At 36.4% G+C, this 26,667-nt stretch overlaps 1 protein-coding gene across 1 annotated transcript in view; it reads left to right on the top strand.

Annotated features, from left to right (window-relative positions):
- NAALADL2 (N-acetylated alpha-linked acidic dipeptidase like 2) overlaps positions 1-26,667 on the top strand; it is a 1,049,119-nt gene that overhangs the window by 522,360 nt on the left and 500,092 nt on the right. The gene's annotated exons all lie outside the window — the stretch shown is intronic.

Here is a 26,667-nt window from a genome sequence, read left to right as displayed (position 1 = left end):
CAGAGGCCGCGTGTGTTTAGTTATGTTTCTCCTTTCTTCCAATGATTGAACTGCAAAAGTGTGGGCTGGGGAGATTGAAAAAGAGGAACTGCCAATGAAAATATGCAGTGTAGGCAGGGCAAAGTTAACAGTAGCATTTCTGTTAAAAAGTATTAAAAGTGAAAGGGGTCAGTAGAAGTGCAAGAAAGAGATAGAATAACAAATTGAATGAGAAGTTACAATGAGTGGAACACTATTAGAGTGACCTACATTTTTCATCTGTAAAAGGCGATTAAACCAGTTTTGGTTAAAAAAAAAAAAACTTCCTTGTGCACTGCAAGATTCCAGAGCTTATATCAATTCTGAAGTAACTCCATTTCTGTCTCATAAACACCAGTTTAATACTGCAAAACACCAGATTAATACTGACAAGTTATCTTTTATTTTCTCTGCCAGGATCACTCATGATCAGGAACTTGCTTTTATAAAATTTAGAAGATTTCTACTAGTGAAGAAAGAGGTCAAGGTATTTATGTGCTGACATCCAGGTAGATCCCATTATATTTGGCAGTTTCTTTGCCAAGTGCATGAAAATTGGCACTTCTCTTTGAGAGCACTATTTTTGGTTTACTTAATCTGTTTCAGCTTTGCAGGAGGCATGGAATTCAGTAGTGGAAAGGGCAGGAAGCCATGCCCAATGCATCCCACAAAATATGACATTCATTGGTCAAGTATGATTATTTTGCCCAAAGCTACTCTATAGATGGGGTTATGAGAAACATGTCTTCTGCCAAACCTTGTCCTATCCTCCTTCTCTTCTGCTTTAATGGGTTTCTTGAACTGTGGAAATAATTTGGATGTGACTTAAAGTGTTGGTAATGTTTACGTCTTTGTACTTCAGTTTGTATTATTTACTTGATAATCATGGATTATTGACACATGAATCTATTGTGTAAACTTAAAAATCTTTTCCTGGATTATCCAGAAATACTGGAGAAGTAGATATGGATAGCATATTATTAGTACAGGTAGCATAATAAACTAGCTTTATAAAACATATCAGGGGGTACAACTTTCTCTCATATTCGTTTTTTGTCCTTTAATATTCAAACAATTCTGAAAAGCAATCATTTATTGAACACTTATTATGCACCAAGCATATAAATATTGTACAAGTAATTACTCTGAATTTCACAACAATATATGAGGTGTAGGTATTTTCATTATTATTGGTATTATTAATCCCCACTTTACAGATAAGGAAACTGAAGCAAAAAAGAGATTAAATAGGTTTCTCCCAAATTACATAGATAGTAACTGTAGGAGTTGAGATTGAACTCACATATTTTTGAGTCCAAAATCTATGCCCTTATTCACCACATTGTGCAGCCAACGGAACTAGTTAGTCAGACAGTACTGTCACCATTCTGCAAAAAAACAATACTGAAGCTCAGGCACATTGAGTAACATTCCTAAAGTGCTAGTACTTCATAGAATTACACTGAATCATGCTTAATGCTATAGCTGATTAATTCCATAGCTGACCCTTAGGAAATACTCAGTGAATGTTAATTTAAATAATATTAAAGAGAAATATGAAAGGGATTTTTACAATTTTTTTCTTTTATTATTTATTTTTAAAAGAATTTTAGTATTATACGTAAATAGATATTAAGCTCAAAGACTAAAGGTGAAGAAGAGTCCTCTAACAGTAGGAAAAAATCAGGGGTATGTTCCCAGAGAATCTTTTTTTCTATACAATTTTTAAATGTTACTTTCCATTTATAATTATTACAAAATATTGGCTATATTTCCCACATTGTACAATACATCCTTGAGCCTATATTACACCCAGTAGTTTGTACCTCCCACTCCCTCACCCCTATATTGGCCCCCCACTGGTAACGACTAATTTGTTCTCTATATCTGTGAGTCTGCTTCTTTTTTGTTAGATTCACTAGTTTGTTGTAATTTTTAGATTCCACATGTAAGCAATATCATCTTTCTATGACTCATTTCACTTAGTATTGACTTGGCGAAAAAGTTCCTTTGGGTTTTTGTTGGAAAAACCCAAACTTTTTGGTCAACCCAATATAATGCCCTCAAGTTATCCATGTTGTTGCAAATGGCAAAATTTCATTCTTTTTTATGGCTGAATAGTATTCCATTGTATTGTATATATCTCACATCTTTATTTATTCATCTGTTGATGGACACTTAGGTTGTTTCCAAGTCTTGGCTATTGTAAATAGTGGTGCTATGAACATTGGAGTGAATGTATCTTTTCCAATATTTCAGGATATTTTAAAAATACCTTCTGATATACCTTCCTTTTGAGGTCAGTTTCTCTCCCATTACCTTCCCTACCAGTTTGGAACCAGGAAATGAGAGTGTCAAATGCAACTTCCTGGAGAACAAGTGTATGATGTAAGGGAGGTTTCTTTCAGACAGAAAGGGCCTTTCTGGTTAAGGAGAAGAAAGAGAGGATGAAAGTGAGAGCAAGTTCTAGAATGGTGTTGTTGGTATTCTGCATTTTAGAAAAAAAATCGCCTGGCAGGTACTACTCCAGCTTGATCCCCCATAGTGATCACAGTGGAGGAGGAATGACAGTGTGCTGCGTTTGGCAAAGAGAAGTCCCACTGGGGCACTGAGAAGTCTTCCTCAGCATTTATGGAGCTTGGAATGGAAGCCATGGGAGATATGGAGTGTGATAGTTTCGAATCTGTTGACTGGCATGAGATACCATGTGAACCTACAGCACCATCGAGTGACTGAGAACTAGAAAATCTACACTAGCAGAGCAGGGCTGAGATCAATTCTTAAGTGAAATGTGAGCTTCAGAGTAGAGTTGGGGGAGAGTTTATAAATTGTTGACATCACTGACTTGATAGCAGTTGCGGCTGTATATTTAATAACCAAATGACATGGAGAAATTGCTGTTCAGGTTTGCAAAATGCTAAAAGACCCTAACATGTTCTGCATACGGATACCAGGCCCACTTTCCTGCAAGGACAATAAAAAGCCTCTCTTTGAAACAAATGCCATCTTTGAAAATTTACCCTCCCTAAAATAGCAGAAAGGAAACAGACTGAGATTTATTTAATTGGCATATTTGTTCTTCCAATTGTCCAGTGACAAAGGAGATTGATGAGAAAGGATACATCAGCTGCAGTAAAATTAAAAATTCAAGCTGGCCTTTTTTGCATATTTGAGTATTATGTGTACATCTTTTTCTTATCTCAAGGATGTAATTGTATTACATTTTTCTGAATATATAAATAAAATATATTCATTATACAAGTTCAAACAGTATATAAAAATATGAAGAAGAAAGTTAAGGCCTTTTGCAGTTCTACCACACTGAGATAACTTCCACTGATACCTAATGGCTACTCTTTTATGCATCTTTATAATACACTTATAATATATATAAATATGTGCCTACATATACACACATATGTATATATGTATTATTTTACCAAATGGGTTCATATGTATTCCATATGCTGTCTTTTCTGCTCATCTACCCCAATGTCAGCACCCCAAAATTCTCTACCCTCATCCCACCATAGACAATGGAATCTTCTTTCTTTCAATCAAATTCATATTCACCTCACAGAAGATATGCCTAGTGAAAACTAAGGGTTTCCTTTAACCACTCCACTGGAGCCAGCATTATATACATTATATATGTGAGTGGTTAAAAGATCAGTCAAGATGGCTCAATGACTCCAAAACAGAATGACAGAAAGAAAACTGGCATTTTTCAGTTCCTTTGTGCTCTGGTTTAAAATCATACACTTTGAGGGTTGTCACAAACCAAATCCAACTCTCTCATTTCACAGATGAAGAAACTGAGGTCAAGAGGGGTAAATGACTTGCTCAAGTTTCAATGGCTTGTTAGAAGCAGAAAGTGTGCCCGCCTTATGTGAATCCATACAAGAAACTAAACATCTTTTAGGAGTTGAACAACTACCTTGAAAAACAAAATGAAAACAGTATCAACAATAATGGTTACGACTTATTGAGCATCTATTAAATGTCAAACTGTGTTGGGCCTTTATACAGATTTTAGTCTTGCAAGGCAAGTATTATTGTTAATCACAAGTATTATTGTCAAAATTTTAGAGCTGAGGAAAATAAGGTGCACAAATGGCCTGTCACTTGCTGACGTCAAGCAGCCCCTTGACTCAGAGTCTGAGCTGCTGCTATTATACTGAGCTGCCTTCCAACAGCAGTAGCACCTGGAAACCAGGAGGCTGGTGACTCAGGGCTTGTTAAGCTATGCTCAGCATTAATTTTCAGCTTTCAACTGATACTGCTGACATCTCTCCCTTTTGTCAAGTGATGAATTCAGCCAAGCAGGCCTTGGATTGCCTAATCTCTTTCCAATTGGCTAGCCCCGGATCTACTAGCTGGTAAAGCAAGTTTATGCTTTGTATTTGATAAACGGAATTCATGCTCTGTAAATTGACTATTGACTGTGCACTTAAGTGGAGTATTTAAAACTACATATACTAGGTCTACCCCCTAAGTCTTCAGATTATACTCAGAGCACAGAGAGGGGAAGCAGAGACAGAGTGAGCTACTTTTAGTTTGTACAAGAATACACCACACAACCATGCAGTTGTGTTCACGGGGCAGAGGAAAGGAAGAAACTAGGCACGGTTATCTAAATAGGTAACTCCACCATCAACACACATTCATGTAGTAGAAGTAATAATAATAATAATAAAGAAGATGTTTTGTTTTGGTTTTCTTTTTTCTTTTATTTTATTTTATATTTTTTACATCTTTATTGGAGTATAAATGCTTTACAATGGTGTGCTAGTTTCTGCTTTATAACAAAGTGAATCAGTTATACATATACATATGTTCCCATATCTCTTACCTCTTGCATCTCCCTCCCTCCCACCCTCCCTATCCCACCCCTCTAGATGGTCACAAAGCACCGAGATGATCTCCCTGTGCTATGCGGCTGCTTCCCCCTAGCTATCTATTTTATGTTTGGTAGTGTGTATATGTCCATGCCACTCTCTCGCTTTGTCAAAGCTTACCCTTCCCCCTCCCCATATCCTCAAGTCCATTCTCTAGTAGGTCTGTGTCTTTATTCCTGTCTTACCCCTAGGTTCTTCATGACATTTTTTTTTCTTAAATTCCATATATATGTGTTAGCATACGGTATTTGTCTTTCTCTTTCTGACTTACTTCACTCTGTATGACAGACTCTAGGTCCATCCACCTCATTAAAAATAGCTCAATTTTGTTTCTTTTTATGTCTGAGTAATATTCCATTGTATATATGTGCCACATCTTCTTTATCCATTCATCCGACGATGAACACTTAGGTTGTTTCAGTCTCCGGGCTATTGTAAATAGTTCTGCAATGAACATTTTGGTACATGACTCTTTTTGAATTATGGTTTTCTCAGGTTATATGCCCAGTAGTGGGATTGCTGGGTCATATGGTAGATCTATTTGTCGTTTTTTAAGGAACCTCCCAAACTGTTCTCCATAGTGGCTCTACCAATTCACATTCCCACCAGCAGTGCAAGAGTGTTCCCTTTTCTCCACACCCTCTCCAGCATTTATTGTTTCTAGATTTTTTGATGATGGCCATCCTGACTGGTGTGAGATGATATCTCATTGTAGTTTTGATTTGCATTTCTCTAATGATTAGTGATGTTGAGCATTCTTTCATGTGTTTGTTGGCACTCTGTATATCTTCTTTGGAGAAATGTCTATTTAGGTCTTCTGTCCATTTTTGGATTGGGTTGTTGTTTTTTTTGTTATTGAGCTGCATGAGCTGCTATAAATTTTGGAGATTAATCCTTTGTCAGTTGCTTCGTTTGCAAATACTTTCTCCCATTCTGAGGGTTGTCTTTTGGTCTTGTTTATGGTTTCCTTTGCTGTGCAAAAGCTTTGAAGTTTCATTAGGTCCCATTGGTTTATTTTTGTTTTTATTTCCATTTCTCTGGGAGGTGGGTCAAAAAGGATCTTGCTGTGATTTATGTCATAGAATGTTCTGCCTATGTTTTCCTCTAAGAGTTTGATAGTTTCTGGCCTTACATTTAGGTCTTTAATCAATTTTCAGCTTATTTTTGTGTATGGTGTTAGGGAGTGATCTAATCTCATAATTTTACATGTACCTGTCCAGTTTTCCCAGCACCACTTATTGAATAGGCTGTCCTTTATCCACTGTACATTCCTGCCTCCTTTATCAAAGATAAGGTGACCATATGTGTGTGGGTTTATCTCTGGGCTTTCTATCCTGTTCCATTGATCTATATTTCTGTTTTTGTGCCAGTACCATACTGTCTTGATTACTGTAGCTTTGTAGTATAGTCTGAAGTCAGGGAGTCTGATTCCTTCAGCTCCGTTTTTCGTTCTCAAGATTGCTTTGGCTATTCGGGGTCTTTTGTGTTTCCATACAAATTGTGAAATGTTTTGTTCTAGTTCTGTGAAAAATGCCAGTGGTAGTTTGATAGGGTTTGCATTGCATCTGTAGATTGCTTTGGGTAGTAGGGTCATTTTCACAATGTTGATTCTTCCAATCCAAGAACATGGTATATTTCTCCATCTATTTGTACCATCTTTAATTTCTTTCATCAGTGTCTTATAATGTTTTGCATACAGATCTTTTGTCTCCTTAGGTAGGTTTATTCCTAGATATTTTATTCTTTTTGTTGCAGTGGTAAATGGGAATGTTTTCTTGATTTCACTTTCAGATTTTTCGTCATTATTGTATAGGAATGCCAGAGATTTCTGTGGATTAATTCGGTATCCTGCTACTTTACCAAATTCATTGATTAGCTCTAGTAGTTTTCTGGTTGCATCTTTAGGATTCTCTATGTATAGTATCATGTCATCTGCAAACAGTGACAACTTTACTTCTTCTTTTCTGATTTGGATTCCTTTTATTTCCTTTTCTTCTTTGATTGCTGTGGCTAAAACTTCCAAAACTATGTTGAATAAGAGTGGTGAGAGTGAGCAAGCTTGTCTTTTTCCTGATCTTAGTGGAAATGCTTTCAGTTTTTCACCATTGAGGACGATGTTGGCTGTGGGTTTGTCATATATGGCCTTGATTATGTTGAGGAAAGTTCCCTCTATGCCTACTTTCTGCAGGGATTTTATCATAAATGGGTGTTGAATTTTCTCAAAAGCTTTCTCTACATCTATTGAGATGATCATATGTTTTTTCTCCTTCAATTTGTCAATATGGTGTATCACATTGATTGATTTGCGTATATTGAAGAATCCTTGCATTCCTGGAATAAACCCCAGTTGATCATGGTGTATGATCCTCTTAATGTGATGTTGGATTCTGTTTGCTAGTATTTTGTAGAGGATTTTTGCATCTATGTTGATCAGTGATACTGGCCTGTAGTTTTCTTTCTTTGTGACATCCTTGTCTGGTTTTAGTATCAGGGTGATGGTGGCCTCGTAGAATGAGTTTGGGAGTGTTCCTCCCTCTGCTATATTTTGGAAGAGTTTGAGAAGGATAGGTGTTTGCTCTTCTCTAATTGTTTGATAGAATTCGCCTGTGAAGCCATCTGGTCCTGGACTTTTGTTTGTTGGAAGATTTTTAATCACAGTTTCAATTTCAGTGCTTGTGATTGGTCTGTTCATATTTTCTATTTCTTCCTGATTCAGTCTTGGAAGGTCATACCTTTCTAAGAATTTGTCCATTTCTTCCAGGTTGTCCATTTTATTGGCCTAGAGTTGCTTGTAGTAATCTCTCATGATCTTTTGTATTTCTGCAATGTCAGTTTTTACTTCTACTTTTCCATTTCTAATTCTGTTGATTTGAGTCTTCTTCCTTTTTTTCTGGATGATTCTGGCTAATGGCTTATCAATTTTGTTTATCTTCTCAAAGAACCAGCTTTTAGTTTTATTGATCTTTGCTATCGTTTACTTCATTTCTTTTTCATTTATTTCTGATCTGATCTTTATGATTTACTTCCTTCTGCTAACTTTGTGTTTCTTTTGTTCTTCTTTCTCTAATTGCTTTAGGTTCAAGGTTAGGTTGTTTATTCGAGATGTTTCTTGTTTCTTAAGGTAGGATTGTATTGCTATAAACTTCCCTCTTAGAACTGCTTTGGCTGCATCCCATAGGTTTTGCGTCATTGTGTATCCATTGTCATTTGTTCTAGGTATTTTCTGATTTCCTCTTTGATTTCTTCAGTGATCACTTCGTTATTATGTAGTGTATTGTTTAGCCTCCATGTGTTTGTATTTTTTACAGATCTTATCCTGTAATTGATATCTCGTCTCATAGCATTGTGGTCAGAAAAGATAGTTGATACAATTTCAATTATCTTAAATTTACCAAGGCTTGATTTGTGACCCAAGATATGATCTGTCCTGGAGAATGTTCCATGAGCCCTTGAGAAAAATGTGTATTCTGTTGTTTTTGGATGGGATATCCTACAAATATCAATTAAGTCCATCTTGTTTAATGTATCATTTAAAGCTTGTGTTTCCTTATTTATTTTCATTTTGGATGATCTGTCCATTGGTGAGAGTGGGGTGTTAAAGTCCCCTACTAAGAATGTGTTACTGTCAATTTCCCCTTTTATGGCTGTTAGTATTTGCCTTATGTATTGAGGTGCTTCTATGTTGGGTGCATAAATATTTACAATTGTTATATCTTCTTCTTGGATTGATCCCTTGATTATTATGTAGTGTTCTTCTTTGTCTCTTCTAATAGTCTTTATTTTAAAGTCTATTTTGTCTGATATGAGTATTGCTACTCCAGCTCCTTTTGGTTTCCATTTGCATGGAATATCTTTTTCCATCCCCTCACTTTCAGTCTGTATGTGTCTCTAGGTCTGAGTTGGTCTCTTGTATACAGCATATATATGGGTCCTGTTTTTGTATCCATTCAGCCAGTCTGTGTCTTTTGCTGGGAGCATTTACTCCATTTACATTTAAGGTAATTATCGATATGTATGTTCCTATTCCCATTTTCTTAATTGTTTTGGGTTTGTTATTGTAGGTCTTTCCCTTCTCTTGTGTTTCTTGCCTAGAGAAGGTCCTTTAGCATTTGTTGTAAAGCTGGTTTGGTGGTGCTGAACTCTCTCAGCCTTTGCTTGTCTGTAAAGGTTTTAATTTCTCCATCAAATCTGAATGAGATCCTTGCTGGGTAGAGTAATCTTGGTTGTAGGTTTTTCTCCTTCATCACTTTAAATGTGTCCTGCCAGTCGCTTCTGGCTTGCAGAGTTTCTGCTCAGAATCAGCTCTTAACCTTATGGGGATTCCCTTGTGTGTTATTTGTTGTTTTTCCCTTGCTGCTTTTAATATGTTTTCTTTGTATTTAATTTTTGACAGTTTGATTAATATGTGTCTTGGCATGTTTTGCCTTGGATTTATCCTGTATGGGACTCTCTGTGCTTCCTGGACTTGATTAACTATTTCCTTTCCCATAATAGGGAAATTTTCAACTATAATCTCTTCAAATATTTTCTCAGACCCTTTCTTTTCTCTTCTTCTTCTGGGAGCCCTATAATTCGAATGTTGGTGTGTTTAATGTTGTCCCAGAGGTCTCTGAGACTGTCCTCAGTTCTTTTCATTCTTTTTTCTTTATTCTGCTCTGCAGTAGTTATTTCCACTATTTTATCTTCCAGTTCACTTATCCGTTCTTCTGCTTCAGTTATTCTGCTATTGATCCCATCTAGAGTATTTTTTATTTTATTTATTGTGTTGTTCATCGTTGCTTGTTTCGTCTTTAGTTCTTCTAGGTCCTTGTTAAATGTTACTTGCATTTTCTCTATTCTGTGTCCAGGATTTTGGATTACTATCATTATTCTGAATTCTTTTTCAGGTGGACTACCTATTTCCTCTTCATTTGTTAGGTCTGATGGGTTTTTATCTTGCTCCTTCATCTGCTGTGTTTTTTTCTGTCTTTTCATTTTGCTTACCTTACTGTGTTTGGGGTCTCCTCTTTCCAGGCTGCAGGTTCATAGTTCCCGTTGTTTTTGGTGTCTTTCCCCATTGGCTAAAGTTGGTTCAGTGAGTTGTGTAGACTTCCTGGTGGAGGGGACTAGTGCCTGTGTTCTGGTGGATGAGGCTGGATCTTGTCTTTCTGGTGGGCAGATCCACGTCTGGTGGTGTGTTTTGGGGTGTCTGTGGACTTATTATGATTTTAGGCAGCCTCTCTGCTAATGGGTGGGGTTGTGTTCCTGTCTCCCTAGTTGTTTGGCATAAGGTGTCCAGCACTTTAGCTTGCTGGTCTTTGAGTGAAGCTGGGTGCTGGTGTTGAGGTGGATATCTCTGGGAGATTTTTGCCATTTGATATTATGTGGAGCTGGGAGGTCTCTTATTGACCAGTGTCCTGAAGTTGGCTCTCCCACCTCAGAGGCAGAGCACTGACTCCTGGCTGCAGCACCAAGAGCCTTTCATCCACACAGCATATATATGATCTTGGATGACTTATTTCACTTCTTTCTTCCTCACTTTCCTACTTTTTCCACCAAAGAACTGTTAAAAGCTGCCGGCTTTTCTCTGATGCACATGATTGTGGAGGCCTGGTGAATGCAAAATCTGATGTAGTAGGCCAGCAGGCCGGAGAGTCTGGGAAGAGCTGCAGCCCAAACGAAAGCTGCCGGCAGAATCCCCAAGAAGATGTTTTGGTCCATGTTCTTGCTTGACCATAGCTTAATGTCAAGATTTCATTAAAGAGGTGAAATAATTATTTTAGGTTCACACACAGAACAAGCACAGTAATACTTGATGGCTTAAAGAGACCAATGCAGATTTCAAAAAGGCAGTTCTGTATACTAAATCCATATCTTTACTCAGCAGTGTTCCTAATTTAAAGAAGGATATTTGTGGAGGATTATCATAGACCTTAGTAGTGGTTTTCTAAGGCAGCCATAATGAAGTATCACAAACTGGGTGGCTTAAAACAACAGAAATTTATTCTTTCACAGTTCTGGAGGCTAGACGTTCAAAACAAAGGTGTCAGTGAGGCTGTACTCCCTCTGAAATACTAGGAGAGGATCCTTCCTTGCATCATCCTAGCTTCTGGTCATTGCCAGTAATCCTAGGTGTCCCTAGGATGCAGCTTTCAGCTGCATCACTCCAATTTCTGCTTCCATCTTTACATGGCTATCTTCCTTCTGTGTGTGACTGTGTCTCTACAGTGACTGGATTTGGGACCCATATTAATCTAGCATGACCTCATCTTAACTTAAATGTCTTAATTACATGTGCAAAGACACTATTTCCAAATAAGGTCACATTCAGAGGTACTGGAGGTTAGGACACGAACCTATAATATCTTTTTAGAGAACATAATTCAACTCATTACAACCTTTATTTCTTTTTTTTTCTTAACTTTTTAAAGTACTGTTACAGAATAACTGTTTATAACATTTCGAAAATACAACACAAAGCATCACTTCTAATCTTACCAAATAGATACTTGTTCTTCACATTTATCCAAGGCTTGATTGAAAAAGGAAAAAACTAAAACCTTATTAATTCTGAATAAAGTCTTTCATTCAGAAAGAGTATTCTTGGTAGTACCTTTCTCCCTTATTTTAATCGGCAGGCTTGCTTTTTTTTCTTTTACCTTTTTCCTTGCTACTCCTTGCTCTCTGTTTGTTTTACTTCCTCATTTATTAAAATATTATGCAGGATAAATCAGTAAATTCAATAAAATATGTTCCTGTTTCTAACAAATTCAGTGAAAGTTAAGCCCTCACTTAACTAAGCCCTTACCTTGGGGAAGAGACAGGAGGAGCAGCTCTCTGTCCTAAAGGGGAAAATGTCAAATGGATATAGAGCGGTGGCACTTTTCCTTCTGGTCGATTCTGCTTGTTTGGATGATGTGTTGAGAATTTTCTGGAAACCTTGAAACTCTCTCCGATGAGCAAACATGTTTCAAAGGGTTCAGTAGTATTCAGAGTGGTAATTCCAGAGGGCTTATTGGCAGGGGTTGGGGTGGGAGAGTGTAGAATCAGGACATCAATGCTACCATGTCTGTCTTTATGCGTTATACCCACGTAATGGGTCTCTTCTCTTCCTACTAAGGTTTTAGGTTAGAGTCGTGGTTGATAAATGGGAAAGGGGAGGGGAGGGAAGATGTCAGGGATTTCTCCTAGGGAGGAGTCTTTCAATTTAAGATACTGTGTGGGATAGCCAATGGTTAGACTCTTTCTTCTAACTTTCCTTCTTCTTGTTACTTCATTGACCTCTGGAAAAATATCTCCCCTTCTCAAAAATAGCTTGCTTTTTATCGAATTTCTAAAATCCTAAAAAAAAGTTTAATGTACATTTTAAGTAAAATGATCTCTGCTATTAATCCAATCCTTCCTTTTTCTCAAAATGGGTACTTTCACACACATACAAACAGTCCTGGCATTCTTTTTCTTGGGTTAAAAATAGAAATAGATGACCTTAGAATAACTAACAGCATATAAATAGTTTTCCTGAGGAGAAAAAAACCCAGCAGCTTTGAAACAATAAAATGTGAATTACACATAGCTTGGAATATGATTTAATATGTTCAATAAATGTGCTATAAACCTGTAAATTGTACAGCTTGCCTCACATAGTGACTTCAGTGAACCTTGCTTTTCAAGGCCACATAGGGGAAATTTAATAAGTGTTGGATTCTGTATGGCAAAGCTCCATTCATTTTATTAATATTATCTAGGATATTTTTCTGTTGCTTAAAAATAGCAGTAGATTTTTCTCAATGAGATAATAAATATTCATAACCATATCACTTAGCAGACAAAATATATATATATGTGTATAGTGAAAAATTAGAAGCATATTTATATGTGTAATTGCAAGTTTACATATGAATAATTGTAAGTTTATACATATACACACTCAGCATCAAAACAGGTATTTTCCATACATAAATATTTTTATATATAAACATACAGTTAACTAGTACTATAGATTTAAAATGTTGAATAAATCAAAAGTTTTATCTTTGAGCAATAGAAGAAGTTGAATGTAAGGTATGAGGCAAGAGGATATAGGAAACATTGCCAGCAGGGGTCATCCCCACTCTGGATTGGCTTAAATGGTGCTGCATTTGCATATGTGCAGAGATATCAGGGAGACCACAATAGGAGTAGAGATAACCTCAAAGCATTAATGAATCTGGTGCAGCTCATCTAAACAGTCAAATTGGGGGAATGATGGAAATATGCTAAATGATGAGGAGGAAAAGGGGGAGTGGACGGAAAGTAACAATTGGAGTTTCTCCAGGAAATTCCGAGTCAGCCACTTGAGGGTGGGGAATGTGCTTGCCTGATCTTAAAGATACTACATCAGAGGAAGAAATGAGATATTCCACTAAACCTTAATCAATTTTGTCAGAACTAACGAGGTGTTGCGGGCAGTCTGCAGTAACGGGGTGGACACAAAATTTGGTTCCAAGTTTAAGATTCGTGATGCTGTGCGTGCACCAAGAGGGTATGAAGAGGTTTATTACTTAGAGAATGAGGCTTTCTGTGGAAAGCAGGCAGCTCACAAGGTCTGAAATGGCTTGAAGGGCAGGGGAAAGAGACTGACTTGTGTTTTTTTTTGTTGTTGTTGTTGGGTGATTAAGGGATACAGCCAAGCTGAAGGTTCCTGTACATGGTTTGAACTTCCAGCAACAAAGTGGGGAGCACCAGGCTTTCTAGTCAGTTTGACCACCTGTAGGGACAGGGCCCAGAGGGAGGGGGTAAAGCTTAAAACCTGTCAGTAACATCGAAAACTGGACTAAGATTCTTTACTACGCAAAGGGATCCTAATGTACAGTCTACTGAGAGCTCATCTGAAAAATTCACTACCCCAAAATTCCATTTGCAGACAATTTAGTCCCCAGTTAAGGTAGGTTGAAAGCATTCCTTCAAGTTTCTTACCTTGTTAGTTGAGATATATCAGATAGTTTCCTTTCTTCCAGTCGTAGAGTATAAAGTGCTGCCATTCATGATCTATCCTTAGTGACTTCAGAGTCTTGATAGAAGAATATATGCACACCTCTCAATAATATCTTACTAGGGAGCATTTTCACAAAGGAGTGAAGCTCAAGATTTGTTTTGGGACTAAGATGGAGCAGAGAGAATTGAGCAGCTGCCTGAAAGAGGTGCAAAGACATGATATAAAGAGTGAAAAGAAAATGTTTTATCTCTCAGAATTTTGCTGAATTACATTTCCGTGTGTATGGTAGAAAACTAAAAGACAAAGAAGTTTTAGTCCAATATGAGCTTTCACAGATAACTGTTAAACCTTCTACTTATTCCTGGCATGCTTGGACTCAAGTGGATAGTCATTATTTCTCCAGCTATTGTTTTCTTGAAATCAATGAACTCAGAAGATAGAGTATTCACACTAATTCAAAAGAATGATGAGGAGTTTCTGTTATTTTCTTTTGAGACACTGTGTGTGTGTGTGTTTGGCTTTGTGCTGTTATTCATTTACAATCCTGATATATTTCATTTTCAACTTAATCTGCTTTTTCTTTTTAGTTTTAAAAAGTTTGAATAGGAATATAAATATTCATTCAGTATGTATTCACTTCATGTTTTGGCTATTCGTGATTTCCAATTTATTCACAATTCCTTAAAAACCTAAAGATGAAACAGCATAGTTTTCTATACAAGTAACTTATTATAGGTTGCTATTACTTTAAAGAATTTCAGAAAATGAGAAGCCTAAGATGTGTCAAATCTATGTAATTTACCCGAAGTCATAAGGCTACAAATAATAGAGCTGGTTTCTTGCTTTTTGGCCAGTTGTTGTCCTCCTATTATTTTCAGTGTCATAGGAACTTAAAATATGTCCAAGAAAATTTAGCTTTTATTGGTTTGCAAGCTGGCTTGGAAGAAAAAGATTTGAAATCTAACAACCACTTATTTTGAAACATCAAATTCCCTCTAATCTAGCTTTCAAATACGGCAGGTTTTTCACTCAACATATTTTGTCAAACTGGTTAATATATAAAAATAATTTCTGTGTCTGTGAAACAGCCAAATGACAACTAAAACAGCCTAAGATATGCTTTCATGATAATCAAGAATCATATGGAAATTTCATCACTTGGAATTGCCCAGCAGCTGGGAGATTTACTTCATAATGCATAAAACATTGGCTGTTTGCAGACCTATGAACTGTTGCCAAAATTATAACCGTGTGTACCACCATAGGTCTTTTTAGACCCATGTCCAGTCTCCTTTCTCCAGCCTTCATTCCACTGACTGATGCATTAAAAGTCTGATAAGTTATTTTTAGAGAAAATAATCTAGCAAAAGGAGCAACAGTAATGTATCTTATCAGTGACACCTTGATAGTGACTAATGCTTTGAGACTGGAAAGGATTAGTTGGGTAATCTAACCCCATCTTAAATTTAAATTATGCAGATCCTATTACTGTTTTACAAACTAAAGGATGTTCTGAAATTTATTGCAGATTGTCCAAAATTCAGGTGAAAAATACATGAACTGGAATTACCTTATATACTTACAACTGATAGTAGGAATATGATAAAACCTTAATAATAATAGTAATAATCAGGGAATAGTAGGAAGAAAATCTTTATTTTTAGGACCTAGTTACATTAAAGAGTGATTGACACCTCCCAAGAAAAAATACTGGCAATTCCTATTCAGAGATGATTTTATATACTTTTCTGTAAATATATATATATATATATATATACTTTTCTGTATATATATATATATATATATATACTTTATATATATACTTTTCTGTATCTTAAGACTTGGGCTTTTAAAACAGAAAACATTTTTTTAAATTTGTCTTGAATTATTTAAACTTTGCATATATTACTTTTGAGTATAATAGACTTTGAGGGCCCCATAAAATGTTGATTGTAAAATAAGGTAGATGTCTATTCAAGCCATCAACCAATAAATACATCAGGATCAGTATTGTAGGCACTATAGAATAGACAAAGGGAAAGCATCATGCCACTATAACTACTTCCACTGACTTTTTCGGTTTGTTAAAGTGTCAAGCGATACTACGTATCAAAATTCTTAAGAGTCCCAGCTTGGACTTCAGAAACCAGGATTATAATTCAGTTTTGCTGCTTACTATGACATTAGGAATCTTTTAAATACAGCTATCCTAGGTTCTCTTATATGGTAATGATAACAGCAAAATCTTCTCCAGAAGGTGCCCGGGAGGATTTCATGTAAACAAAGCTTTAACACAATGCCTTGTTAACCCTTGTTGAACCCCAGTGTGGGTTCAGTAAATGGTAGCTTTTATTTTTATTATTTCACCAGAAATGGAATAGAGAACAATTAACAACTTACTTTTGGTGACCACAGTAGTTATTAGAAGTGTTGCCTAATGTGACAAGTAAGAGCTTGACAAATAACTAGGGAGATAATGGAAAGACTGTTCCCATGATGGAAAATAATAAGCAGAAGTAGGAAGAGTGTGAGATTTTTGAGCATAGTAAGAATAGCTTGACTGGAGTGGAGTGAAAACTCCGTATTTTGGATAGCAAACAACAGTTGTAATAGGGACATGCTGTCTGTTTGATACGGGATCTTGGAAATGAATGGAGAAGAACCTAAACAGTATCTCCTAAGTGACTTCTCATCTCTGCACTGAGTGGGTGGTGGGAGGAGTGGGCTGTAAAAGGGAGAAAAGAACAAAGTCCTTAAGACCCTTGATGTGACAGAAATCCTTAGAATAATGGCTATTAGAATTGTAAGGAATGTCAATGGCATATATAGCCTTTTGCCCCAAAGAAAGAAAATGCCATTTCATTCACATTAAAGATAGAAACATCAGGAGCCATGAAAGATTCTTAAGCAGTTATACTTGGTGTTATGGTAAGACAAGATGGGCAGCTTAGTACATGATGAAAAGAAGATGAGAAGAGGGGAGAGGCATGAACAATTTGAAGCCACTGAGAAAGTGACCTATAACAGGTGTGAGTTCTCGGCAAGCATGATTTTAGAAGCACTGACTTCATTTCTCATAGATCCCTTGCTGCTGAAATGGTCCATTATCATGTGAAAGAGTTGTGCGCATGTTCATATTGTTATTACCATTGTTATTTTTTTCTGTGGGCAGAATGTGAGAGGGTCGGGTCCCCCTGGGGGAGCTGGATGGTCCCAATACCTCCGATCCTTTGTGTCCACTGTGGAGTCTCTTGGCTCATGGTATTTTCAAACTATGCTACTTTCCCAGTCAATCATCTCTCTTTATACTCAGTGAATGATGGATTCTTCTCTCTCTTTTTTTTTTTTTTTGCGGTACACGGGCCTCTCAGTGTTGTGGCCTCTCCCGTTGTGGAGCACAGGCTCCCGAAGCGCAGGCTCAGCAGCCATGGCTCACGGGCCCAGCCGCTGCATGGCATGTGGGATCCTCCCGGACCGGGGCACGAACCCGTGTCCCCTGCATCGGCAGGCGGACTCTCAACCACTGCGCCACCAGGGAAGCCCGATTCTTCTCTTTTTAAAGTGAAAACTAATCCTTTAAACATTTTTATATCCTCTCCATGCTATTTTTTTATTCCACTTGGCTTGCTTTAATAGACATATTCCACCCACATGGAATCCATTTTCTCCTTACTCTTTGAAAAGTGAGGAAAGTAACCTTCACTAAGGAATAGGTCACAAAGATCAATTGAGGAAAAGTGACAGGCTATGCTGCTGCATTATTTAGGCTTGATTCATCTTAAGTTGGTTACATTTGTTGTGGACAACTAACAAATTATTGGAAAAAAAGGATTTTTCTTAGGAAAATCAGACTTAAGCTTCTGCCAAAACTCTTGCTACACTAGTTTTCTTTTTCATTCTCTATGAAAGATAAGGATTATTCCTTATCTTTATGTTGGAAATCTGTAATTATAGACATGTTGTAAATTATAATTAGAAAATTTTCTTCCTTATAAGAAATAATTGTTCTACTGATTTTTCCCTTTGCCTTATTAGATATATTTTGATGTGAATTTTAATGTTTGTGGTCAGCAACAAATTTACAGATATGCCATCCTTCCTGCTAACAAGTTTGTTACACAGTATTTGCAACAAATACCAGGATATGGAATTGCTCATGGTTCTGAGCTTAACTTGAGATTCTGGCACAAGTAAGGCCATACAAATGATGATGCATTTTCTGATCTCTTCACATTAAAAAAAAAAAAAAGAGATACCTTTGTGGCTATATCAATCAAGGTCTAATGCTGGGGGGATGGGGAGGAACTGCTTTAAGTATTTTAAACAAAGGGACTGTAATAGAGATTTTACAGAGACTAGCACAACTGAAAAGCTCAACGGGAGACGGTAAGGAAACCCAGAGGTTTCTGCAACAGCAGAAAGCCATCAGTGCCAGGCATCAGCTGACATGGAAGCCTGGGAAATGCTGCTGGAGAGGCCAGGGCCTCCTACAATGCAGAGCAGAGCCTGGAGAAAGTGGGAGTGCCCCTAAAGGCAACCTGGCCAGGCCAGCAGACAGTCTTAGCTTATGGAGTCACCAAAGGAAGAACTTCAAGAATTGAAACGCTTGCCGTTTGATGTGAAAACGACAATATTCTCATGTGATATAAGTTAAAAATACTTGGTTTTTGTAAAGTTCTTAGACCTAAGCAGCAGAAGAAGTGAAGGGTGATTTTGTCTATTCTTAGATTCCTCCTGGTGGGCTCCTTCTGTATCTCCCTTTCTGGATACATACATACACACTCGTATAGTTTTTTTTTTTTTTTTTTTTTTTTTTTTTTATTCTCGTATATTTTTTTTTTTTTTTTTTTTTTTTTAGTTTTAATGTGCAATCATTTCTTCTTCTTTCTAACTTTAATACCTTGACTCAGAATATCAAATTTATATTTTTAAGTAATTGTGGTAGCATTTTGGATTTCCCATTCTTTTTTTTTTTTTTAATGGGGGTAAGAGTTTATTAATTAATTTATTTATTTTTGCTGTGTTGGGTCTTCGTTTCTGTGCGAGGGCTTTCTCTAGTTGCGGTGAGCAGGGGCCACTCTTCATCGCGACAAGCGGGCCTCTCACTATCGCGGCCTCTCTTGTTGCGGAGCACAGGCTCCAGACGCGCAGGCTCAGTAGTTGTGGCTCATGGGCCTAGTTGCTCCGCAGCATGTGGGATCCTCCCAGACCAGGGCTCGAACCCATGTCCCCTGCATTAGCAGGCAGATTCTCAACCATTGCACCACCAGGGAAGCCCGGATTTTCCATTCTTTACAGAAATGATGACTGCCTTATGAAATTTGATTAAATCACTGGCTTAGGAAGTCAGTTTATTTTTTATTTTTTGAAAATCAACAAGATAAAATGTCCTAGTAAAGCTGAAGAAAGAAGATGGCCCCAGTTAGGATTAATGAGACCCAGAACTTAAGCTGTTGTCTTTTAACCTGTGAAAGGGGCTGAATGCTATTCTTTCCAATGTGAATTAAGATATAGCAAAATTGTAGAATTTTTCCGAAGGTGGGGAGTAAGTTCAATTTTCCTTTGTACTATATTATGCTGCCCTACTCTTGTGTGCTCCCAACACAGTGAAGTAATAGTTCACAGATATGACGAAGTGATAGTCCAGCAAACATGCTTTTTATTGCTGATAGTCACTACCCTAAATCCCATACCTTCGAGAGATAAGTGGAAGATTGGAGCACAACAAAAAACACATTTATTCTCCCAAATTTGGCACAATAGTTTAAAAAGCTTGGGCTTCCCTGGTGGCGCAGTGGTTGAGAGTCTGCTTGCCGATGCAGGGGACACGGATTCGTGCCCCGGTCCGGGAAGATCCCACATGCCGCGGAGCGGCTGGGCCCGTGAGCCATGGCCGCTGAGCCTGCGCGTCCGGAACCTGTGCGCCACAACGGGAGAGGCTCGACAGTGAGAGGCCCACATACCGCCAAAAAAAAAAAAAAAAAAAAAAAAAAGGTATAGAGCTGTGCTTTCGGGATAAGTAGTCTTGGGAAAGAATGAACCCCCACCAGCTATCAACTGCTATGAGGAGAGCAAAATTCCCTTAAAGTGACAACCCATGGAACTGTAAGCCAGCCACACACAGGTTCTGTCCTGAGGTTTCAAATGCTGTCTCAACACTTGTCATTGAAGGAAGCAATCATACCATTTTTTTAACTTATTGAAAATACAGGTTTAATTCCTGTCCACCAGTGCTTATTGTAAGCAGTAAATGGACAACAGCAGTTATTGTATAAACTCCAAAATAGCAATATCCTACTGTCAGTTAAACCCATAACCCTTAAATATTCAATTCTTGCCAATATACAATCATCATTCACAATAATTAGTTTACAGTTATCGAGCTTATTAAAATGACCTCCCCCCAAAACCAATCATGATAGGGAAACATTACATGTGTTTTTGCCAAGGACAAAAAAAAACAATTAATGATTTTTCCAAGACCATCTTAGAAAAATACACCATGATTATCCAGTTTAATTAAAACAACGACCATAGCAACAGACCACTTCACTATGCTAAGGGTGGCTGGTAAAAAACACTGAATGATAATAACTAAAATTCAATTTATGCCTTCCATGTACTAACTACCTAATGGAGGTAGAAATAATGAAACTCTTAATTCAATCTGATCAAGTTAGAAAATGTTTATTTGCAAGTATTATGTGACTTTTATTCAATATCTTAGCACTAAAAAAAATTCACCAGTGCCTGATGTATGAATAAGAACAATTTTCTGTTCCCTTTTGCATGATTACCGTGCAATGATAGAGTACCAAAATTCTCAAAAAAATAAACAGTAAATTATATGAAATACAGATATATCATTAAATGTCATATGGGTTTATCTTTTTTTCTTTGCTGAATTAATAGATGTACATGGCTAAGAAGTAAGTTAGAAAGATAAAACTTAGGACCAGAAAGGAAGGAAAGGGGAAGGAGGGGGAAGAGAGAGGAAGAAAAAGAGAGAGAGCAATTTGTTATCCCACCTCTTCTGAACCCCTCAGCTCACTCCCTAAATGGAGCCACTTTAAATTATTTTAACTATGTCATTTGTCATTTAGCTCTGTTTAGCTCTATATTCATGCTACTATTTTGTGAATGTTGAACTGATATCTTCTTAAGAAAGGAGATGACTGGGCTTTTTTACATGACTAACACTCAATGCACTCCATCCTTCACTTCCTGTCTTCCCATTTTATTTATTCCTCAATTTTTAAATAAATCAATATTTTGTGTTTTTGTGATAATGCAATCATTGTTCACAGATCAGTCATCGTATAATCTATTTATGTGAATTTCTTGTAAGACTTTTTAAATTACTGTTTCTTAATTTATTTAGTTTTCGAGGTGATCGTCATAAATTATTTTCCAAACTCTTCAGCCGTACTATGACATCTCTGAATAGGTACAGATATATTAGATGATGTCTCAGCTCCATTCTTTTATCTTGGAGACATCCTTTTGGAGTATGTCACCCTTTCACTCTCGTTGCCTTGATCATTTCCTTTTTATACTCAGCCTAATCATTCCTTTGCCTTGCTCTTCTTGCTTCCTTTCCTGAGTCCAATGTATTATTCCTTTTTGATTACTTCACTTTATTCTCCAGTTTCTTCCTGGGAAAGGATGGGTAGGAGGTAAAAGTATTTAGGTATTGCATATTTGAAAATGTCTTTATTTAGCCATATACTTGGCTGGTATTTTGGCTAGGTATTAAAATTTTATGTTAGAAATAATTTTTCTTCAGAATATTATAATGCTTGTCAGCTGACAGTGTTCCTGTTGAAAAGTTCAGTACTATTTTAATTCAACATCCTTTCTATGGGATGACCTATTTTGCTGCTTTTTACCCTAGGAAACTTTTAGGGTCTTTTTTCTATACATATATAATGATGTGCATCAGTATGGATTATTTTTCCATTATTTCCCCCACACCTCTCAGTGGGAGTTTTCAATCTGGATATACAAGTCCTTCAGTTTTGGGAAATGTTCTTAAATATTTATTTACTAAAATCATTTGCCTTGTTTTATTTGCTTCCATTTTCTGACACTGTTGGATGTTTGACCACCTACACTAACCTCTAATTTTCTTTTCTTCTTTATAATCCATCTCTGTTTGCTTGTTTGGTTCTACCTCTAGAATATACCTCAACTTTGGCTCAACTTTCTACTATCATATCTTTAATTTCTAGGAGCTGTTTCTGGAACTCTGATATATTTTTTCTTAAATACACTGACTTTTTAATGAATGTAGAAATCTTCCTATAATATTAGTTACAACTATGCCTTTTCCAGTTTCTTTCTATGCACTGTCTTTATTTATGTGCATTATTTTTTTTCTGTTTTTTTGCTGTTTCTTTTATGTTGTGGCTTATCCTCAAATACCTGCTGACCTTATTCTGGCTTTTATATTTAAAAATAAAATACCAAAAATGTAACTGAAATCTGTGTGTAGCCATAGGGGAAGAGGAGCTTGTCAAGTAGATTTTCTTTTCCTTCTGAGATAGAACTCTACATAGATAGATAGATAGATAGACAGATAGACAGACAGATACACAGACAAATATAGATGTAGATAGACGGATAAATGTATATACATATATACCTTATATACATATCTATATATGTATTTGAATAAATAGATATCTGCTGTCTCTCTATCAAGTTTCAAGTGTAAAATGTTAATTTTCCATGTTCAACTGAACACATACACATATGTGTATCTTAATATGAAATCATTTTCATTATTTTTATATAATTCTCATTTTTGTCCATAAAATCTAATTTATTTTCCCATGAAATAGCATTTTCTGCTGTTCTTTAAGATGTCTGTCATAAGAACACTAGAGAATCTAATAACGTAAACTAGAGAAACTGTTAACAAGTCTCTTAGTAACTAGAATATTGCTGTAATTTTAATTCAGTATATTTTCTTCAGCTGTGTAATCTTTCAGGTGTATTCAGAAAATGAAAGTCTAGGCATGGAAAATAATGCATATTGAAATGTCCTGTGAGAAATCAGTACCTTAGTTAAGAAACTGCTTTGAAGACTGGTTTGACTTGAGTCTTGGGCATTAGCACAAATGCATTTTCATCATTACCTCCTTGTGATTTGAAGCAGTTACAGTGTGTTTTTTTACTAGCTGTATTTCTAGGGAATATGGCTTTGTGATAGAGGAGCAGTGAGAAGTCTTCCCCCTGACGACTCTATGTAATTAGGTTTACTGTTTCAAAGAGAAAAAGGGGAGATAAATCAATGGACACACACATTCTCCCACTTTTTCTCTCTTTCTCCCTCATATCCTTTTTCTTCTTTAAAAAATACAAGAGGCCTAATTTGTCTCTTTTTTGTTAAGATGAGGAAATATAAATTTTTATCCCCATGCATGAAACAAAACCAAAGGACTGGTTCCATTTTAATACCATTGATGGTGAAGACTGATGTGATAGTGGGGGAAGGGAAGAGGAAGCAAAATGGAGGATGGCAAGGGAAGTAGAGCAGATTCTATGTTCTGAGAAGTTGGTTAGAAGTAGCATAGTGAAATAATTGTCTTGGGTTGTGGATTTGAGAGTGATAATCAACAGTTATTCCCTGTCTCTTAAATTATTGTTTAGATTATTCACACTTTTTAACGTCCCCCCGAGTCACATAACACACAGCCTATAGTGGAAGAAATTATTTCTGCAGTGCAGCAGCTGAGACCCACCTTGATGTCCCCAAAGCATGCCTACCCCCATCAGTCCCTTCTTACCTAATTAACATACTTCCTAATCTCCAATTGTGAAGGCAAAGCAAATATTTGGGCCAAGTATAAAATGGTAGATGAAAGCAGTGCCCTACATTTGGGGCAAATTATACATTGATATTGGTATCATTATAATTAAAGTATTATGACAGTAAAATGAGTATAATGATGCATTCAAAAGACATGTCACAAGTTATCTTGGAATAAGGAGACATATCTTGGATGGGAGAATAAGGAGACACATCTTGGATGGGAGAAAAATTAAACTGGTGATTTTTAAGAACTATTTTTGGCTTACATTCTCTATGACTCCATCTGGTAATGTGGAGAAAATACATTTCTGCTGGAAAATCTGATATTTTCAGTGCACTGAAATAATCTTTCTCTTAAACTGCTACAGGAGAATTACACTTTGTATAGCACTGCCTTCCATATGATTTACTCCATTCACTACTCGGAAATTTATTCTGGAACAATTAGATGGAAGACATATTTGATTGCATATCATTAGCACTGTATTTATGAAGAAAAGTAAAGGAAGTTTGTCTGCAAATTATGCATGAATGTTTATAGGAATTGCTCTAGATTTTAGTCTAGATCACAAAGGAAAAGGTGTATTTGTAGGCTAATTACAGTGATGAGTTACTGTGCAAATTTGTTTTTATACATTAATATAAAATTGATATTGACATGGCATTCCTACAGATTACATGATTTCATTACTTTGTTTAATTTTTGCAAAAACCCAGTTAGAAAGTGTCATTATCCCCATTTTACAGAATAGGAAATGCTGATCCTGATTCACAGTTATAGTAAATCACATGAGGCCACGCCACTGGTAAACGGCAGAGACAGAATAGAAGTCTTGTGGTTCCACATCCTATTCTATTTTCATAAAGATTAAGTCATCCATGACCTGTATCATCTATGATCCCTGGTAAATTTATGTAAATTAGATTTTGTGAGTTTTCCCTATTCCAGCAAGTCAAAATAACATGTTGTACGGTCATCTTTCTTAGTCTAAAAATCAAAATACCGGGTCTGAAAGTGGATATACTTCTGAGTGGCATGCGATAGAGCATTTGAAATTGTATAGTCAAAAAAAATCTGAGCTAAAAAAGATAATGATATGTTTAACATCAGGGATGAGGCTCTGATGTATTTTAAAAGGAATTTATTATAATTTTTTAAAATATCTAATAAACTTGCAATCTACTGTAATGAAAATGGTTACATTTTACAAACTTGAATCTCTAATTGGTTTTGGTTAAGTCCTTTTTAAGGATGGCAGCCGATATACATCTTCTTTGCTAGAGCCAGGAGCCTGAAACCGGTACACTGGAAATATTTTACCTGAAAGGTGTGCTAAATGAAAGTTCCTAGCTTCACACATTTCTGAGGATCAAAGTGAAGAACTCATAGTGCATTGTTAGGGAATCATATCTACTTCCTTCAAAACTCTTCATCTGATTTGTGCTAAAATTTAATAAATAACTAACTGATCCTTTTGCCTTCATAAAATTCTACTGAGATAACAAAATCCTAGCTCCTGGTCTATGAAAGATGATGTCCTGCAAATATAGTTTCCCTTAACCTCCAAAAAAATAATTGGGGTAATCCAGCCACCGTAAGTGTGAAACTGAGGAGCTGCTTACTAAGATCAAATTTAATATTGTCCCATGTCATCTGAGAGCTACGTGCCTGATCGTGTTGCCACTGCACAAAGTAAGCCTGACTACAAATGATAAAAGAATGATTATTCCAATATTTAGACATAGTTCATTGTCAACCCTGAACAAAATGGGGGAAAAATGTTTTATCTTATGTGATTCTATCAATTTCTCTGGAAAGTCATTTATATGGTTGCTATGTTAGTAGAAGAGCAAAGATAATGGGAGGAATCTTCCATTATTCTTACCCATGACTTTCAATATGAAATTTTAATAAAATGGATTTGGGGGTTTTCTTTCTTTTTAAAACACCCAATGTAAGAAAATGAGATATTGGAAACGTGTTTTTTAAAACATATTTGTGAACCATAAAACTCTACATAAAATTGAAATTATTATTAACTATGGCTGCTTCTAATCTTATGCTTTAAAGGTTAAAAAAAAGAGACTAGAATTTACAATTATTGCCAATAAATAGAGAGGATTATGTAAAAATTAGCTTTATCTTTTTGCATGTTAAGAGCAAGATGACCAGTGGCCCTCAGAGTGACATGCAGTTTTTAGAGTGGCTCTGTTACTGACTGCATGTGTGGCTTGGAGAGGTCCTCCGGCCTCTCCAGCTTTCCTCCTAAGTAGGATGGGGGTACTAGAATTAATGATACCTAAACACTCTTCTGATTCCAACATTCTATGGTCCTGTGACATTTCTACCCTATTACAAAAGAACAACATTTAAAAGTGTGAACGCTCTGATAACTTTTTTTCTTGCATTATTTCATAAAAGTGCCATGAAAGCAAACTGACAAGTTCAGGCAGCTTTCAGAACATAAAGGAGAAAGGCTGACAGCTTTTGAGAACCTCTTTGCTTTCCACTGAAAGCAAGTAGAGAACCCTTGCTCTCTGGCCCTGAATGTCATAATATTATGTCTAGCGTCATTGAAATGTCTGACAACACTGTCGATTAAAAATGAGAATCACTGGGCCATATTTACTGTTATAAGGTGAAGGATAGTTTGAAAAGTATGGCATGAAGTATCCCAAAAGGATGATTTAGCTTAGACAGTATTAACAAAATTTCACATGATAATAGGTATAGTCGTTTGGCAGTAATTTGTTTCTTACTTTTTTCTGCATTTAGCTCTACCTTAAAAATTCCCCTTCGTTTGTAAAGCTTTGTAAAATGCTGAATTTAGAATTCTGAAGGGACTGTCAATTAATATTATGAATAATATTATTTAGAAACCATTCTGTGTGCTGCACAAGCCCTTTGAAAATGATTTGATAACCACTAAAGTGGCTGTCATTCATCTTTCAGAATCTGTTATACCTGGAAGTTTTATGTG

This window comes from Aethalodelphis obliquidens, unplaced genomic scaffold (genome assembly GCF_003676395.1).
Source record: "Aethalodelphis obliquidens isolate GAN/ISIS:26980383/991018 unplaced genomic scaffold, ASM367639v1 scaffold1, whole genome shotgun sequence".
NCBI lineage: Eukaryota > Metazoa > Chordata > Mammalia > Artiodactyla > Delphinidae > Aethalodelphis > Aethalodelphis obliquidens.
Note: the sequence above shows the minus strand (reverse complement) of the source record. Positions and strands in the feature narration are given on the sequence as shown.